Consider the following 19,023-nt stretch of genomic DNA (forward strand, 5'->3'; position numbering starts at 1 on the left):
TAAACTGGGCAACCGCTTTGCAGAACACCTGCGGTCTGTCCGCAAGAATGACCCAAACCTCCCGGTCGCTTGCCATTTCAACACTCCACCCTGCTCTCTTGCCCACATGTCTGTCCTTGGCTTGCTGCATTGTTCCAGTGAAGCCCAACGCAAACTGGAGGAACAACACCTCATCTTCCGACTAGGGACTTTACAGCCTTCCGGACTGAATATTGAATTCAACAACTTTAGGTCGTAAGCTCCCTCCCCCATCCCCACCCCCTTTCTGTTTCCCCCTTCCCTTTTTTTTCCAATAAGTTATAAAGATTTTCCTTTTCCCACCTATTTCCATTATATAAAAAAAAACCCACTAGAGCTATACCTTGAGTGCCCTACCATCCATTCTTAATTAGCACATTCGTTTAGATAATATCACCAACTTTAATTTTAACACCTATGTGTTCTATTGTACTATTGTCGTTGACATCTTTTGATGATCTGCTTCTATCACTGCTTGTTTGTCCCTACAACCACACCCCCCCCCCCCCCACCTCTTTGTCTCTCTATCTCTCCGCCCCCCACACACACACCTTAAACCAGCTTATATTTCAACTCTTTCTTGGACTCGAACGCAAGTTCTGTCGAAGGGTCATGAGGACTCGAAACGTCAACTCTTTTCTTCTCCGCCGATGCTGCCAGACCTGCTGAGTTTTTCCAGGTAATTCTGTTTTTGTTTTAGCTGACAATATGTTGGATAGTTAGACTTTGACAACAAAAGAAGGGAAGGAAAACTTGAATTTGTATCGCAATTTGCATGAACACAGGGCGTCCCAAAGTGCTTTATTTCACCTATTTTGAAAACAAACCAAATGCTGAATAATATTAACGCAATGAAGAATTATTTAACTGAATTTATGAAAAATATAAGATAAGGAAATAGAATTATAAATAGGCTAATGAAGGTAGCAAAGCTCTGGGCGATGAAAACCATTAGAAGAATATTGAGCAACATAGTAAACCATAGCAGCAAAAATTTAAGTTATCAACCTCATAGCTCCAATCATAAAACCTATATAATGCATGCAACTGCGTCAGCTGGTTGGGAAATAAACATACTCTGGCAAGTATTGTGTGTCAATGTAGATAGTTGCTTCTGATAAACTCTTCCAATAGAATTTCCGAACTTTACCGAAACAATCTGTGTTGATCATGTAATATACACTTTGCAGTGTTATTTATATAAAACGGATAAAGGGACACTGGAGAGGATGCGGTGATGATTTACAAGGATTATACTAGAAATACACGGGTATACTTGTCAGGAAAGGACTGACAGGCTGGGTCTTTTTTCTCTTGGAAAAGAAAGGCTGAGGGGTGATCTAATAAAGGTCTTTAAAATGATGAAAGGTTTTGATGGAGTGGATACAAAGAGAATGTTCCTGTTGTGGAAGAGAGCATAACTAGAGGCTATCGATATAAGATAGTCATCAAGATATTCAATGGGGAATTCAGATGAAACTTCCTTAGCCTGAGAGTGGTGAGAATGTGGAGGTCGCTACCACAGGGAGTAATAGAAGTGAATAGCATAAATGTATTTAAGGGGAAGCTAGACAAGCAGAGGAGGGAGAAGGGAATAAATGATTATGATGATAGATTTAGATGGAGAAAGATAGCAGGATCTCAAGTAGAGCATAAATACCAGCATGGCCTGGTTGGGCCGAATAGCCTATTTCTGTGCCGTATATCCTATGTAAACCTAAGTAATATCCTGCAAAGTACTTTTGAGGCTGTTGTAATGTAGGAAATGCAGCAGCCAATTTGCGCACAGCAAGCTCCCATAAACAATAATGCAGTAATCCACCTGAGAGACCAGATGGTTTGTCACCTCATCCAAAATACAGCACCTTCAATAAAGTAGCATTTCCTCAATACTGCAGCCTAGATTTTGTGTTCAAATCTCTGGAATGGGACTAGAACCCACTACCTTCTGGCACAGAGGCCAGAGTGCTACCAACTGAGCTACTGTCTCCAAGGGTGATAGACTTAAGATTTGCCAACTTACTGCAGCTTCATCAGCACTGAAAGCACCACACACCCACCTCTAGATCTAGTGATCTCAGCTCTGCCCAGAAACAGTGGCAGCTGCAGCAGTTCCTGCGTCAGAAGTGACAGGTGCCTTGGCAACGATTAGAATAATCTCACTGATGGTCTACAAGACATGACAGCAAACCTCAGGTGGCTTACCACCATCAGCTCAGCTCCTGTGTAGCTGAGCACTGTCCTTTAGTGACTGCAGTGTTCCTGGATCAAACTTTTCTTCAAAGTCACCCTTGCTTCCTGAAGTTTGGTTTTGTTAGTGTTATATCTTTTCTTTTACTGAATGCAAGCAAGTGCAAAGGCTAGCAGCAAAAAAATATGGAAATAATTAAATTGTTTCTGTATTTTTCTTTATCTGTAGCCACTTATGCACATTTGGAAATGTTTTCATCTCAGGTTCCCAAATTGTCTTTTCCTGTTTGTTCTCTTGCTGTTTCTCCCTTTGGCCTCTGTTTTATTTTCTTACTCTTTTCATTTTCTGCTGTGTCTCATTTCTTTCCTCCCTTATTGCACTCGTTGGGATGATTTTAACCCTGCCTGCCCAGAGGGAAGCAGGAGGTGGGCTGTTAAAAACAATCAGCTTATTTCCCCACTCGGACCCTGACTATTTACAATCATTTGCAACGTTAATATGCAGGGTTTTTCAGGCAGATGACGTGTCCGCCTAAAGCAGATCCCTCGATTCATGCAGATCGGAACCTTATCATATTGATAGATCCCCTGGTGCAGTTTAAAGTGGGGCCTGAAGAAGGAAACTACTGTGGATTTCAATAGCTCAATCCCTCTGTGTTAAGGAGGGATTTCCACCCCTGAATATGTGATGCCTGTTGGAAATGGGTGCTCAGGCAATGGGTTGAGGATTGGATTATTAATAGCTACAAGGTAACAGCCTGACAATAGCCACCAAAGCTCACGTATGAAGAATGGTAACTGGGTTGAATTGCGAGAGGCCACCTGGTGCCCACAGAAGGACCAATTCAGGAGGGAGTCAACAAGCTTCAGGAGAGGAGAGGGACAAACTTGTCAGAGAAAATAAGGCACTGTGTATGAAAACAATGCTAAATCCCCAAGACATATCAGCCTGTATCTAAAACTTCTTATAAACTGATTAAAAATAGTACTGCTGCTCCCACAGATTGTAGAATATCATCATTACTGGTAACAAGCATTTATTTAACTGCAGACTATACTACTAAGCCATCTGGACAGGCAGACAGGCCAACTCTTACAAATTCATCGCGAGAGACACAATCCCTGAGCCTCGCTCATGATTGGGTACAGAGACTTTCAAGTTGCCCAGTTTTTTTAAATGGAGTCAAAATGTCTAATCGGAATACTGAAGCTGGGAGCCAGTTGAGATCACGCTCACCAGCCTTAGGTGGGGTGAGTGTCAGCCTGCGAGGAGCCGGAGATTGCAGCCGGAAGATCCTGTGAACAGAGGCTGACTTAATCAGGTGGAAAGTTCAGGAGCTGCTTTTCTGCAGCTTCCATTGTAGCAGAATAATAATAATCAGCAATCCCTCCTTCTCCAGAGCCGCCACATGTTCCTGAGCATACACACAAGAATAAGCCGCTGATTCACACATCAACCTCCACCTCTCTCTCTACAGCAGGGCAATGATATCTCAAGGTTGTTCCCAAACACTGTCCACAAGAAGTGAAGCCTCCCCTGCCTACACATCCCCCCCACCACACCTTCCACTCCCACACCCCCACCCCCACACCCCACACACACACACACACAAGCGCGCACATCAAAACTCTTCTTTCACGCCTTCACTGCTGTTTGGATGTTGCTGAATTTTTCTATCTCAGCTGTTACTTTAATACTTGGGTTCCCAAACTGTGGGTCCCGCCGAAAGCCAGTGAACTTTCGGCTGGGCCGTCGAATCTACCGCAGAAGGTCCCACCATGCTAGGGCCTGAAAATCCTGGCCTGAGACCTGACAGCCCTGGGATCGGCTGTGAAGCCCCTTTAAAATTTTTTTTTAACTAATTGAATTTATGTTCCATTTTTGTGGTGAGTGTGGCCCTAGTGAAATGGACTGTGAGGCCCAACAGCTGACAGCAACGAAGCCTGTAAAATGGTCCGTGTCCGAGTTTATCTTCGTGTCCCTTCACCACTAATGCTTGAGCTCCCCAACCCAAATCCTCGCCTCTGGCCCTCTGGTCAGGCACTCCCCCCAACCCCACCTCTCCTTCCCTCACCAATCAACAACCCTTCTCTCATCAACCCCCTCCCAAGGACCCCATCTGCCCCAATTTCACTGAGATCACACTAAAAGTAAAATGTTAACATGGGGTCACAGCAGGAAAATGTTTTGGATGCTACTGTTTTAAAACCTTTAATCCCATCTTGCTAGTAACTTAGTTTTTTTTTAATTCTTTCATGGGATGTGGACATCAACAGCAAGGTCACCATTTGTTGCCCATCCCTAATTTCCCTTGAGAGCAGTTAAGCATCAACCACATTGTTGTGGGGTGTGTGGAGTCATATGCAGGACAGGTCAGGTAAGAGTGCAAGATTTCTTTCCCAAAAGGACATCAGATGGGGTTTTACAACAATTGATGGTAGCTTCATGTTATCATTACAGAAACTAATTTATAATTCTAGATTTTTTTTTGACTAATTGAATTTATACTCCACCAGCTGCTGTGAGGGGATTTGAACCCGCACCCTCACAGCATTAGCCTGAGCCCCTGGATTATTAGTCCAGTGACAGCATCGCTATACCAACACCTCCCCATACTACAGCACAATTGCCTCTTCTGCATAAAATGGTAATTAAAGATTTTAAATATTCTTCCACTAAATATTTCAGAAATCCTTTATCAGATAGATTTAAATTCATAATTAGCGTTATAATTTAGAGGGGGGTGGGTGGTCCATGCTTACTAATCTATTTTGAAAAGGGATCCTTCAACCAAAAAGGTTTGAGAGCCATTGGACTATGGTGCAGTTGTTTGCAAACTGGGGCCGGTGGATGCCTGGGGAGGGTCTATAAAGACTTTCCAACATATCCTTAAAGTAAACACTATTGGGTGAGAGAGAGAGGAAAACACAAAAGGTGAAGAGAAGTAAAGAAAGACAAGGTGCCTGCTTTGTGTAAATTAATGCACAATTTTAGAAAGTTTTTGGCCTCAGGATCTTCAATTAACATCATTCACCAACTCCACAAACCAGAGATACTAGGCTAGTAAACAGGAGCACTTGTCTTTTGACACAGAAAGCTCAGTTGATAATAGGAAGGATTTTAAAAAGATTTTTGTGAAGCACTTTCAGATGTAGCAATATAGTTTTTATAAAATGCCCTGTTTTATTGGAGATTAAATAAGCCAAGAATGAGGTTTATGTGGTGATGGGCTTGGCGTTACTGGGTAAAAGGTGAATTTATCACTTCAAAAGAGTTATTGTGTAGCTTTTGCTTCTTAACTGAGAATCGTTCAGCTCTAATTAATTTCAAGTTATGCACAGCCTGTGCTGTTCCTCTAAACACCAGGTGGAACAAGCTCCTGAAGCAGACGATCACATTTTGACCTGATGCGGATAACCTCACAGTGAGCACATGTCCTTCTGGCTAAGCAATGAGATGAGCTGACATCTTACCCTTGCTCCTCTCGCACAGCAGATGTTAATTTAGTTACCAACCACCGGCACAGCTGTTCCTAAAAGGCCCCAACTGGCAGAGCTGTTCGCTCATGTACAACACTGTGTCTCTCCACCAGCCAATATTTGTGTGGAACCTTGAAGGAAAGCAGCATTTTATCAGGTCTGAATCTGGAGCTGTTAAAGTTACAGAGCAACTGCCAGAAATAGAGCCAACAAATTTCGCTTCCAAGGCACAAATATAAATTTATCCCATAGGAAGCTAATTAAATTCAGAGCTGTGCAAATAGAACACTGTTGAGACCAAAATAAAAAAAAACTGCGGATGCTGGAAATCCAAAACAAAAACAGAATTACCTGGAAAAACTCAGCAGGTCTGGCAGCATCGGCGGAGAAGAAAAGAGTTGACGTTTCGAGTCCTCATGACTCTTCTCTCAAGTTCTGTCGAAGGGTCATGAGGTACTGTTGAGACCAGCAGCTCAGCTAATAATTTGCAGCATCTGATGAATATTGCTCTCCATTCATGATGTAATGTTGAATGACGTCACCCTCAGCCCTCCCCGTTGCAGTGACATACGCAGACTCCAAGTTGAAACGTTGAGCCGAATGTTACGCTGATCGGGCGGGGGCCACGCCCAACCCAACCGGGCGTGAAATCACGCAAGATGACATCATCCCGCGCTTGCGCAATATTTCAGTTGGCGGGCATACACAGAAGTCAGAATCGCACCCACCGAAAATTAGGAGGGCAATTAAGCCCATTAATGGCGCAATTGTCTGTCATTTTACATTGTCCGTCCAACCTTACAGTTGGCAGACGGGTGAATCGGCCAGATGGCCCTTGTACTTTTCAGCAAACCTCATCCAAGGGCGGGATGAGGTTTTCGTTATTTAATAAAATAAAAATAGGAGTCTGTGGACAGCATTTAAATAATCAATCTGATCAGGTGCCTGGTTGTGATGCTCGGACATTTTTTTCCTGATTTTAAAAACTTTATTTCTTGGAATTCCGGGTCTCCAGCTCCCTGAGGCAGCTCTCTGCCTTCGGGGAGCCTCCTGTCAGCCCTGGTTGCCAACAGCGGGTGCGAGCCACTTGCTTCCTGGCACTCTGCTGTTCCAGCCCTAGAGAGGGATAATGTCAATAAAAACAAACCAGGCAGCCAGCAGAGCGCAGCTAAAGATATAGGCCAGGGTTTTCCGGTAGTCGGGTGGGCTCAGCGGGCAGGGCCCTGGAGGGGTTGGGAAGCCGGCCAAGATCGGGTTCCGACCGCGATTTTGTGCTGGCTGGCTAATTAACGGTCAGCCAGCCTGAAACGGGCCCGTCAGCGCTCAGCGCTGCCAGGATGGGGGCGGGAGGAACGCGAGTGCTGAAGTTCATGCATGCGCGCGGGTGCTTGCATTAAAAGCTCTCTGAGGCACAGAGCTGCCTCAGGGAGCCAAAAGAATTTCTAAAATTAAAATCTTAAGCAATGTTAAAAACATGTCCCTTCTCTGTCACATGAGCAGGGACATGTTATTTATGAAATTTAAGAATTTTAATTTAATTTTTATTTGCTGTTGGACACCTCATCCCGCCCGTGGATGAGGTTCCCTAAAAAAACGCGAAGGCCGCTTGGCCTTTTCGCTTGCCCGCCAACCGAAAGGTTGGACGGGTAGCGAAAAGTTTAATTTAATTATTACTTTCATGGCCTTAATAGGCCTGTTAATTGTTGATGGACTCGCTGCCGACTCCTGCTTGCACCCACTGACTGAAATATCGCACGATTACGTGATGACTTTGGGACACTTGCCCGACATCATTGCGCGTCATTTTACACTCACTCGGGTCGGACGCATAATGATAATGTTGAGCTTTTGTTGTGCAATTGGCTTTAATAATTAGCTCAGGTGCCAAGTGTTAAATTTAATATTTTATTTTTTGCTGTTCTCAGAGTTAAATTGTTCTGAATTTCAATATGTTAAATTTCTTTAACATTGTCAATCCTACTCGTATCTTTTGTCTGTCTTAGTGAAAGGTACAAAGCCTTTGTCTGTGACATCTTTTGGTTATCTCCACCTATCACTGGTCCTTTATCCAGCTCTACCTGTCCCACCCACCCTTAAACCAGCTTATATTTTACTTAGTTCTGTTGAAGGGTCATGAGGACTCGAAACGTTAACTGTGCTCCTCTCCGCAGATGCTGCCAGACCTGCTGAGTTTTTCCAGGTATTTTTGTTCTGAAATTGTGTGACACGGCTTCAGCATTGGCCTGGTGGAGGATATAGCCTCAACCACTCACAAGGCCAATCCACACAACAGGGCAAGAATTCCTGGAGTTCAGCCCTCAGCAGCGTCAGTCTTATCAGGCATCTCTCACTGAACGCAGTGGAAGTGGAACCCTGGAAAAGAAATAAAAGGGGAAATATTTGCATTTATATAGCACCTTTCACAACATCAGAATGTGTCCTAAAACACTTGCAGTCAATGAAATACTTTTGAAATGGGGTCACTTTATAATGGAGGGAAAGTTGCAGCCAATTCACGCACAGCAAAGTCCCACAAGCAGAAGTGTGAGAATGACCAAATATTCTGTTTTTAATTATGTTGGTTGAGGCAAAAATATCAGGAAGAGCTTTCCTGATCTTCTTCAATTAGTGCCATGGGATCCTTTATGCCTACATAAGTGTCAACTCTGGCTCAGCTGGCAGCACTTTTACTTCTGAATCATCAGGCTGTGGGTTCAAATGGTACTCCAGAAACCTGAGCACAAAAAAATCTAGGCTGTCACTGCAGTACAGAGGAACTGCTGTATTGCCAGAGGTGCTGTCTCTTTGATGATATGTTAGGCCAAGGCCTTTCTACAGCACACATCAAAAGATTCCATAACTCCACTTTACAGAAAAGCAGAGGAGCTATTTCCAGCATCCTGACTAATGTCTATTCCTCATCAGCATCACAGAAACAGATTACCTGATCACTTTCACATTGCTGTGTGTGGGATCTTGCTATATGCAAGTTGGCTGATGTGCTTCTTACCTTACACTTCAAAAAATATTTGACTGACTGCAAAGTGCCTTGGGATGCCACAAGGTTATGAAAGAAACTATATAAACACAGATCTTTTGTTTAGGTAAACAGACAGGGCTTAGCATCTCATCTTGAAAACCAGCACCTCCAACAGTGCAAAACTCAAAGGAGTATGTCATCGTTAAATTGCCCTTTGAGAAAGGCTAGCTCTGTGTCCTAGAAGAACATTAGCTGAACTATTACAATCTGGAAGGAAAGCTGAGATCTGATTGCAAGCTATGAAAAATATTTAACATGAATGCACAAAAAATGTTTAATGATCCTTGATGTCTGTTTTACATTATTCACTGCTTTGTTTGGAATATTTTGTTATTCTGTTTGTAAACCCCTTTTTGCTGCCTCTGACTATCAGCAGTTCCCTTCCTCAATGCCTGGTGAAATTCACAAGGTTATGAAAGAGATTTATACATGATAAGCTACCATAAATTAACATACATAGTGAATATCAGAAAAGGGTTTCTCTTAAGGGCATTCAAGTTGCTTCACTATTTTTCCTCACCGCATATTCTGTCTAAGCCACAGATAAACCATTTTGATTTTAAAAAATCTATTTACATATATTAATAGGTTGATGAGATCCATCCATATTTAGAACTGTTACTGTGAATCCCAAGTATTCTCTTGCACTCTGTCACATTTAGCCTGTCTTAAAAATTAAACAAATTGTAGACCAATGCAGACAGTAACCAACTCATGCAAATATAGTCTCAGGCTCAATCCCTGATCTGTGCTGGTCTTAACTAGAGCAATAGTAGAGATATTACAGTTGGCCTCAATAAACTGGGCTAAGGAGGGCAACATAAGCCTGGGCTTTGCTCTTGATGCCAAAGCCAGTGATCTTTTGTCGGAAAGTGTGCGCTGTGAATGTTGGGGGAGGACCGGATGTGTCTCAGCTGTGATATCCTTCATGGGTGAAAAGCTTGATGGCACATGCCCAGTGGTTGCTTTATCAAGGCATTGAAGGACACTGAGTGCTGAATGATCCATATCCCAGCAGGAATCAGTGCTTTCAGGAAAGGACAAGAGAACAAGCTTGCAAAAGACCTTGAACAAACTGTACAGAGAAGATTGTGCACCAAAACTGTTCCTGTTGCTACTCTGACATCCTATCACTCCCACACTGCTGTTTGACATTAGAATCAATAAGCATTCAAGATCTGGCAGACCTATTAAAACAAATCCAAGGCTGTAATTTTGCATTGTTTACAGCAAAGTAAATAATCAGGGTAAAGTTTGCTTGGAAGTGATGCCATAAGCCATACAAATGAACATCGCGTGAACTGTGATCCAGAATTACTGCTTAAACTCACTCCAGTAAATTTGCTAGTCTTGGTATTATATAGCCCCAAATGGCTTTTTCTAAACTTTGGCTCAATAAAGTACAAGATAGGGTGTTCCCTTTGAATATCCTTTGAGGTGTTACTTAACTGTGTCTCATTACCAAAAGTTCTGGAGATAATAAGTTACAATCAAATAAATTACTGACCATTACATGTGCACCAAGAAACTTTCATAGCAATTATTGGAGTGGTTAATAAAGCATACAATATCCTGGGCTTTATTAATAGAGGCATAAAGTACAAGAGCAAGGAGGTTATTGAACTTGTATAGGACACTTGTTCGGCCTCAGCTAGAGTATTGCGTCCAATTCTGAGGGCCAAGCTTTAGGAAGGAGATGAAGGCATTAGAGAGAGTGCAGAAAAGGTTCAAGAGAATGGTTCCAGGGATGAGGAACATCAGTTATGAAGATAGATTGGAGAAATTAGGACTTTTTCCTTGGAGAAGAAAAGGTTGAGAGGAGATTTGATAAGAATCATGAGGGGTCTGGACAGAGTAGATAGGGAGAAACTGTTCCCACTTCTGAAAGGTTTGAGAACAAGAGGGCACAGATTTAAAATAATTGGTAAAAGAAGCAAAAGTGATATGAGGAAATTCTTTTTCACGCAGCAATTGGTTAAGATCTGGAGTACACTGCCTGAGAGTGTGATGGAGGCACGTTCAATTGAAGCATTCAAAAGGGAATTAGACCGTCGCCTGAAAAGGAAGAATGTGCGGGATTATAAGGAAGAGGTGGGGCAATGGAACTAGGTGAGTTGCTCATTCAGAAAGCTGGTGCAGACATATGGGCCAAATGGCCTCCATTTTCTTAGTGAAACTTTTTTTAGTGAAAATGTTTAACTTTATTTACAAGACAGAAGAAGAAACTTACACGTGTGCATCAAACACCATAACTAAAGAGGAACTCCATATTTAAAGAGGAACTCCCCTGTAGAGGTTCCCCACGCTGCTAACACATTGGTTTACACAGATCATGTGATCTTGCAACACAGGATTATTCTTAAAGCTACAGTCCTACATTTCCCAAAACTATAATTACTACAGGCGCCGTAACAGTTCTGTGATTCTGTGGAGGAAATTGCTTTGTGCTGTTAAATCAATGGGGAAAATGAACTTTTTTCCTTTTGTTACTTATTCCTGATTATTACAATGTTAATTAAGAAAGTTTTATGACTGCTGTATTTTTCTCAATTGCATTTTATGATATTCATCATTTGCTTTTTTTTTCACATGCTTGATATGATGGAAAGGAGGTGTGCATTTTAAAAACTGGGAAAAAGTTATTGGTAAATTCTCCCCACATTAAATGCCTTTGTTCCATGAAGCAATTGTTCCCCAACACCCTCAGGCTGCCATACATGAGGAGATATATTTGATACAAAAATTTCTTATTCGCCATTTTTAATATTAAAGTTACTTCAGTAAAAAGTTCACCATTTTGAGACCATCAGCGATACTTCAGACAATCATATCCAAAAGTACAAATAAGAGATGGACAGCTGTATCATGCTTTTTCTTCTGACCTGGAGCTGGAAATTTATAAGTAGCTTCTAATTTGAAAAATGTTGCTTGCAAACTAAGCAATTGAACACTGACTTCCCCAGGCTCTATATAACCTACTGCAATTAGACTTGCAGCTTTAAAAGGGTAGGCACTTGAACATAGACATATCCTGACAGCAGATTAAACACAATGTGCATTACGCAGTACCATGTGGAGAACTGATGAAAGGTCACAGACCTGAAATGATAATTTTGTTTGTCTCTCCACAGATGCTGCTTGACCTGCTGAGTATTTCCGGCAGGTTCTGCTTTTATTTCTGATTTCCAGCCTCCGCAGTATTTTGCTTCTGTGCACGTGATACAACGCTTCTAACATTACAAGATAGGGAGTCATCTGACTGACTGAGTAACACCACAGGGGTCCTGCCAGCAAACGTAAACAATTTTGAGCTCCTCTGGCTTCTGAGTAGTTGCCAGCAATGCTGTAATAATCATTTTCTCAGGGTAAAGTGGAAAAGTTCAAACGTTGCCATTTCCAGTGGCTCACTGCAGAAATATAAATCAGAAAAATAACCACAAAACAATCTGTTAGCTTACTGCAAAGTTGTTCTAGGGTTTTAAGTTATGGAATTGATAACGCTATACTGCTGCTGTTAAAACATCACCAAGAACCTGTCTGTCATAAGGGACCTATACACCACAGGCTGTGTTTGGGGCATTCTGCAATAGTCTAGACACAGTAACGTGCCTGAGCTGCAGATGGTTTTTAACAACACCAACTCCCTTGCCAATTACAAATGAAACCAGTGGTGGCAAGGAAAGCTCTGAGAGTGGCTAAGTGAGAATGATCTAAAGGAAGTAAAAGATTTTCAAAAATTTCTCAGAATGATGAGAGCATTCACAACAAATTCTATCAGGATTAAACTGCGATGCCAACCTGGTCGTCATAATTCGAGAGTCAGTAGTAGGGGATAGGTGCTGGATCACCTGGATTCACGAGGCCCCCCTGACAGGGTCAACTTGGCAACATTAGGTGAGCTGCCTCTGTGAAGCAGAAGCTAAATGGCACTGCATCACTCTGCAGTGTCCAAAGGGCAACTCCTGACCAGTCACCCAAGTAAAGACATTACAGATCCCACTTTTTGCCTAAAGTAAGGATAATGTGGGACGGAAAGATAACCGGGGAGTGGGCAGGGGAGCGAGAGAGGCAGAAGAGAAAATGAGAAAATAGGACTTAGGGAAGTGAATTTTGACTTTGTGTAATAATGTCAAGTGATTGATTGAGCAGCAGCTCATTTTACATCCCCTTCCCATTGAAGCCAAAGCAAATAAAAATTGAGAGAGATGTAAAATAGGTTGCTGATTCTTACATCTTACATTATTGCATAAAGCCAGTAATGTTTTTAATACATAGAAAGCTATTTGTATATCACTCTCTAGTGACCAATACAAAAGAAATGGAGCTAAGAACCTGCAAAAATATTTTATATCATTTTCTTATGCACTTCTAATTGTTTTACCTTACTCCCAGACAGGTTTTAAACTGATTATTTTTTGTTGTGATGAGCTTGAGTGCTTGTTAACACAAATGTGCAGATGTTTGAACGGGGCTAGTGAGACTGGCTGTCAATCACAGCTACAATGAACGGTGGTAATTCCATCTCTCTACCTGTCTGCACATGTCCCACATGCATTCCATAGCTCTTAATTAAACTTCAACATAATCTGGGATTGAGAGGATAAACACCACTGAGTTGACTTTAATAGAAAGAATTGAGATGCTGGCAATGTTTAAAAGTTCCTTTCACTTAATACAATCAGTGATGGACAGGGAAGCGACCCTCTGGGTGTGAAAAGACATGCAGGCACTGAGGCACCGAAAAGATTTGTGAGAGTGGTTTCAGGGATGAGAGACTTCAGTTACAAGAATAGATTGGCAAAGCTGGGGCTGCTTTCTTTCGAGGATGGACAGTTGAGAGGAAAGTTAATGTTCAAAATCATGAGGGACCTGGACAGAGTAAATAGGAAGTAACTGTTCCCATTGGCGGAAGGGCGGAGAACCAGAGGACACCAATTTAACGTGATTGGCAAAAGAAGCAATGGCGACATGAGGAAAACCTTGATGGAGGCAGTTTCAATTGTGACTTTCAAAAGTGAATTGAATAATTATCTGAAGAGAAAAGATTTTCAGGACTATGAAGAAAAGGCGTGGAGGGATGAGATGAGTACCAAGGTGAGTACAGGGACCAAGCACGGATGCGATGGGCTGAATGGCCTCCTTCTGTGCTGTAACCATTTGAAGACTCTATGACTCTGGTACATCAAGCCCGTCCAGATAATTACAATTACAATAAGAACGAGGGCAGCAGATGCATCAGAATGCTATCACCTTCAAGTTCCCCTCCAAGCCTCTCACCATCCTGACTTGGAACTTTATTGCCGTTCCTTCACTGTCGCTGGGTCTAAACCCTGGAACTCCCTCACTAGCAGCACTGTGGGTGTACCTTCACCCACATGGACTGCAGCGGTTCAAGAAGGCAGCTCACCAGCACCTTCTCAAGGGCAATTAGGGATGGGCAATAAATGCTGGCCCAGCCAGTGATGCCCACATCCCACGGATAAATAAAAAGAAACTTTCTGATTCAGAATACACACACACTCCAGATTAAAGCAAAATACTGCAGATGCTGGAAATATGAAATAAAAACAGAAAATACTGGAAAAACTCAGCAGGCCTGACAGCATCTGTGGAGGGAGAAACCGAGTTAAAGTTTCAAGTCCGCACGACTTCTTCAGAGTGAAAGAGAAGTAGAAATAGAAGTAGAAGTAGAACCATAGAACCATAGAAAAGTTACAGCACAGAAGAGGCCATTCAGCCCATCTTGTCCATGCCAGCCCTAGGACACCCAGGTGCCCTTTCTAATCCCACCTTCCTGCGCCCGGCCCACAGCCCTGCAGCTTACAGCACTTAAGGTGCAGATCCAGGTACTTTTTTAAAAGAGTTTAAAGTTTCTGCCTCTGCCGTGACCAGCTTTCGCAAGGGGATTCTACAACTTCCCCAGTTGGCTGATCGCTCTGCTGCCCCCTAAAATGCACATTAGTTTGCAGTCTGCACCTCAGCGCTGAAAAGTTCTGGAGTAATTGGTGGCATTTTCATGCTTTTGCGTCGCTTGTGTGGGCAGAAAAGCTTCAGAGGCTCCGACTCCAAGCCTGTCAATGGAGCTGCTGCTGAACGGCCTCAGCTGCGGAAGAATGTTCACTTTTGACAAACTTTTCCAGGGGCGTGGCCACTTCCTTCACCCACTGCAGCCCCCCGGCCCCTCCCTCAACCTCACCACGCCTCAACCAGCCCCCCAGCACGCGCTCAAGCATCCATTCGCCCCACCGGCCTCACCCACACTGGAGACCTTGCCCCGACACCAGCCTGAAAGCCATCCTGGAAGAAGAGAAGCTAGGGCTGCTTTAAATAGAAGTAGAAAACACACTCGCCACCCTACCCAAAATCATGTGATAAAATAAAACAAATATTCCTAAATCCTAGGAGTAGTTTTGAAAGAATGTCATATCACATCATCTAACTGGCTTGAAGTGGTAATCTGTATAATTCCACTTCAGAACAGTTAGTAAGAGTTAAAATTATCCCAACAAAATTCAGCTGAATTTCTTTTAAAGGCAGCTTAAAAGTCTTCTGTAAATTGCTGCCTGTGAGATCCCATATGAAGAACAAGACCGGGGGATATTTTAGGCAAAAGACCCCCTTTGATTCATAAGACGACATCATACTGCCTTCATCAGATTTTATATATTCGTGTGGAGAGATCTAAATATACAAATTAATTTTGCAGAATAAAAGGCTGAAGTGAAAGCAACTAATCAGGGGGTATTGAAATCGCAGACACTGCCCACCTATCAACATCACTGCTTGCAGTGAAAGGACAGTAATTGCACCCTGTGACGAAAAAAATTATAGTCAGTAGCTTTTGTCACTGTCATGGCTATCAGTAGATCCAGCTGTTAGCCCCAAGTCTATGAGGCTTCCTGCAGATGGCAAGTGGGTTGATCTCTCTTTTGCTTGATTAGACAAAATCTCACTGGAGCTAATTTAAGGCTTATAATGAGTACATGTGACTTGGCTATTGGGCTTTCAATATCTTAAGTTGAAAAACTATTAAAGACAAATGTGTGAGGATCATAAACATAATATTCAGTTTGTTTACTCTCATGAGCACCCCACATTTCTTTCTGAAGATGAATTGCAGATTATTAAAATATAAACACTTAAAGTCACTTATCCATACTGAAAAGTGAATGGCTGCAGATTGGCTAAATAATTATGATTTGGGTCCAATTAATCCTAGAGGAATAAGAAGAGGTTACACTATACCTGGGCTCAGTAACTGCAAGTTCCCCTTCACCCACTGACCTGTAATCAGCATTTCTTATTGATATCAAACCAACTGACACCTGGCAAACTGTGTGGGTCTCGGTTGGCATCACTTTCAATAATGTCTCACTCACTCATACAAACATATGAACGTATAAATTAGGAGCAGGAGTATGCCATTTGGCCCCTCGAGCCTGCTCCACCATTTGATAAGATCACTGCTGACCTGATTGTGGCCTCTATTTTCCTGTCAACGCCCATACCCTTTGACTCCCTCGTCACTCAAGAATCTATCCAACTCAGCCTTAAAAAGGTTCAATGGCCCTACCTCCACTGCTCTCTGTACAGTACTCTAGATGTGGTCTCACCAATGCCCTATACAACTGTAGCAAAACTTCCTTACTTTTATATTCCATTGCTCTTGCAATAAATAACAACATTCAATTTGCCTTCCTAATCACTTGCTATACCTGCACACTAATTTTTTGTGATTCATGTACCCGGACACCCAGATCCTTCTATACCTCAGATTGCTGCAATCTCGCTCCATTTAAATAATATTCTGCTTTGTTATTCTGCCTGCCAAAGTGGACAAGTTCACATTTCCCATATTATACTCCATCTGCCAAATTTTTGCCCACCCACTTAACCTATCTATATTCCTTTGCAGACTCCTTGTGTCCTCTTCACAACTTACTCACCTACCTATTTCTATGCCATCAGCAAATTGAGCAACCATACAGTTGGTCCCTTCCTCCAAGTCATTGATATAGATTGTAAATAGCTGAAGCCTCAGCACTGATCCCGGTGGCACTCCACTCATGACATCTTGCCAATGCAAAATGATCCATTTATTCCTAATCTTTGCTTCCTGTCAGCTATCCTATTCTCTATCCATGCTAATATGTTACCCCCAACATCATGAGCTCTTATTTTGTGTACTACCCTTTGATGTGGCACCTTGTCAAATGCTTTCTGGAAATCCAAGGACACCACATCGACAGGTTCCACGTTATCCACGTTACTTAAATGCTACTTCCTCAATGAACTCTAATAAATCAGTCAAAAACCTTCCTCTTTCATAAAACCATGTTATCTCTGCCTGATTGCATTAAGATATTCTAAGTGTCCTGCTAAAACCTCCTTAATAATAGATTCTAGCATTTTTCCTATGACTGATGTTTGGCTAACTGGACTGTAATTTCCTGCCTTATGTCTCCTTCCTTTCTTGAATAAAGGAATTAACTATTCATTATTTTCCAATCTGATGGAACTTCCCCAGAATTTAGAGAATTTTGGAAAATTAAAACCAATGCGTTTATTATCTCAGCAGTCACTTACTTTAAGACCCTGTGATGAAGTCCATCATGACCTGGGAACTTGTCAGCCTTTAATTCCAATAATTTTCTCAGTACTCTTTCCCAGCTGATTGTAATTGTTTTAAGTTCTTCCCTTCCTTTCACCTCTTGATTTACATTTATTTCTGAGATGTTACTTGTGTCTTCTACTGTGCAGACAGACACAAAATATATATTCAATGCATTTGCCATTTCCTGATTTCCCATTATTAATTCCCCAAATCCACTCTCGAAAGCATCAACGTTTACTTTAATTATTATTTTCCTTCTGAAATACCTGTAGAAACTTTTACTATTTGTTTTTGTATTTCCAGCTATCTTTCTCTCATACTCTAATTTCTTCCTCATTATTTTTTAGTCTTTATTTGTTTTTAAAATATTCTGTCAAATCATCTGACCTGCCATTAATTTTTGTAAAGTTTTTTTTTCAATTTGATACTATCATTAACTTCCTTAATTAGCCACAAATGATGCATTCTTCACCTAATGTCTTTCTTTCTCGTTGATCGCTACTGATCTATTTCACAACCTGACTCCCCAGTTCACTTTAGCCAACTTTGTCTTCATATCATTATAATTGCCTTTATTTAAATTTAAAGCACTAGTCTTAGACCCACTCCTCTCTCTCTAAAACTGAATGCAAAATTTAAACATGTTATGATCACTGCTATCTAGGGGCGCCTTTACCTTGAGGTCATTAATTAGCCATTAATTAATTACACATTACTAGGTCTATAATAGCTTGATCTCTGGTTGGCTCTAAGAAACTGTCCCAAAAACATTCTACAAACTCATCTTTCAAGCTACCCTTGCCAACTTGAGTCATCCAATCTATATGTAGATCACTGTAACTTTCTCACGAGCCCCTATTACTTCTTCCTGTATTCCCCATCTTAGATTGTAGTTAATATTAGAGGACCTATAAACTACTCCCACAAGTGATTTCTTATCTTTGCTACTGCTTGTCTCGATCCAAACTGATTCTGTATCTTGATCTTTAGTGTCATCTCCCACTATTGCACTAATGTCATCCTTAATTAACAGAGCTAACCCTCCACCCTTTCTGAACTTCCCGCCCTTCCAAAATACTATGTACCCTTCAATTTTCAAGTTCTGGCCTTTGTTATCTTGCAGCCATATATCTGTAATGGCTATCAGATCATATATTTTTATTTCTATTTGAGGCTGACAATTCATCTGTTCTGAATGCTATGCACATTCAGATACAGAGCCTTTAGTTTTGTCTTTTTACTATTTTTGTAATCTCTAGCCTTATCTGCTGACACGCTAAGTTTTTACGCTCTGTTCCTTCCTGCTTTGATTTGCATTACCCATATTGCTACTTTGCTCTCTTGTCTTGGCCTCACCCTTTGAGTTATTATATCTTCCCTCACTTGATTCCTTGTCCCCACTATCTACTTTAAAGCCCTCTGTACTGTCCTAGTTATACTACTGGCCAGAACACTGGTCCCAGCACAGTTCAGATAAAGACCATTCCAATGGTACAGCTCCCACTTTCCCTAATACTGGTGCCAGTTCCCCATGACCCAAAACCCATTTCTCCCACAGGAATCTTTGAGCCACACATTCAACTATCTAATCTTATTTACCCTATGCCAATTTGCTTATGGCTAAGGTAATAATCCAGAGATTAATACCTTTGAGATAAAAACAGAAAATGCTGGAAAAACT

The sequence above is a fragment of the Carcharodon carcharias genome, chromosome 23, assembly GCF_017639515.1.
Source record: "Carcharodon carcharias isolate sCarCar2 chromosome 23, sCarCar2.pri, whole genome shotgun sequence".
Taxonomy (NCBI): Eukaryota; Metazoa; Chordata; class Chondrichthyes; order Lamniformes; family Lamnidae; genus Carcharodon; species Carcharodon carcharias.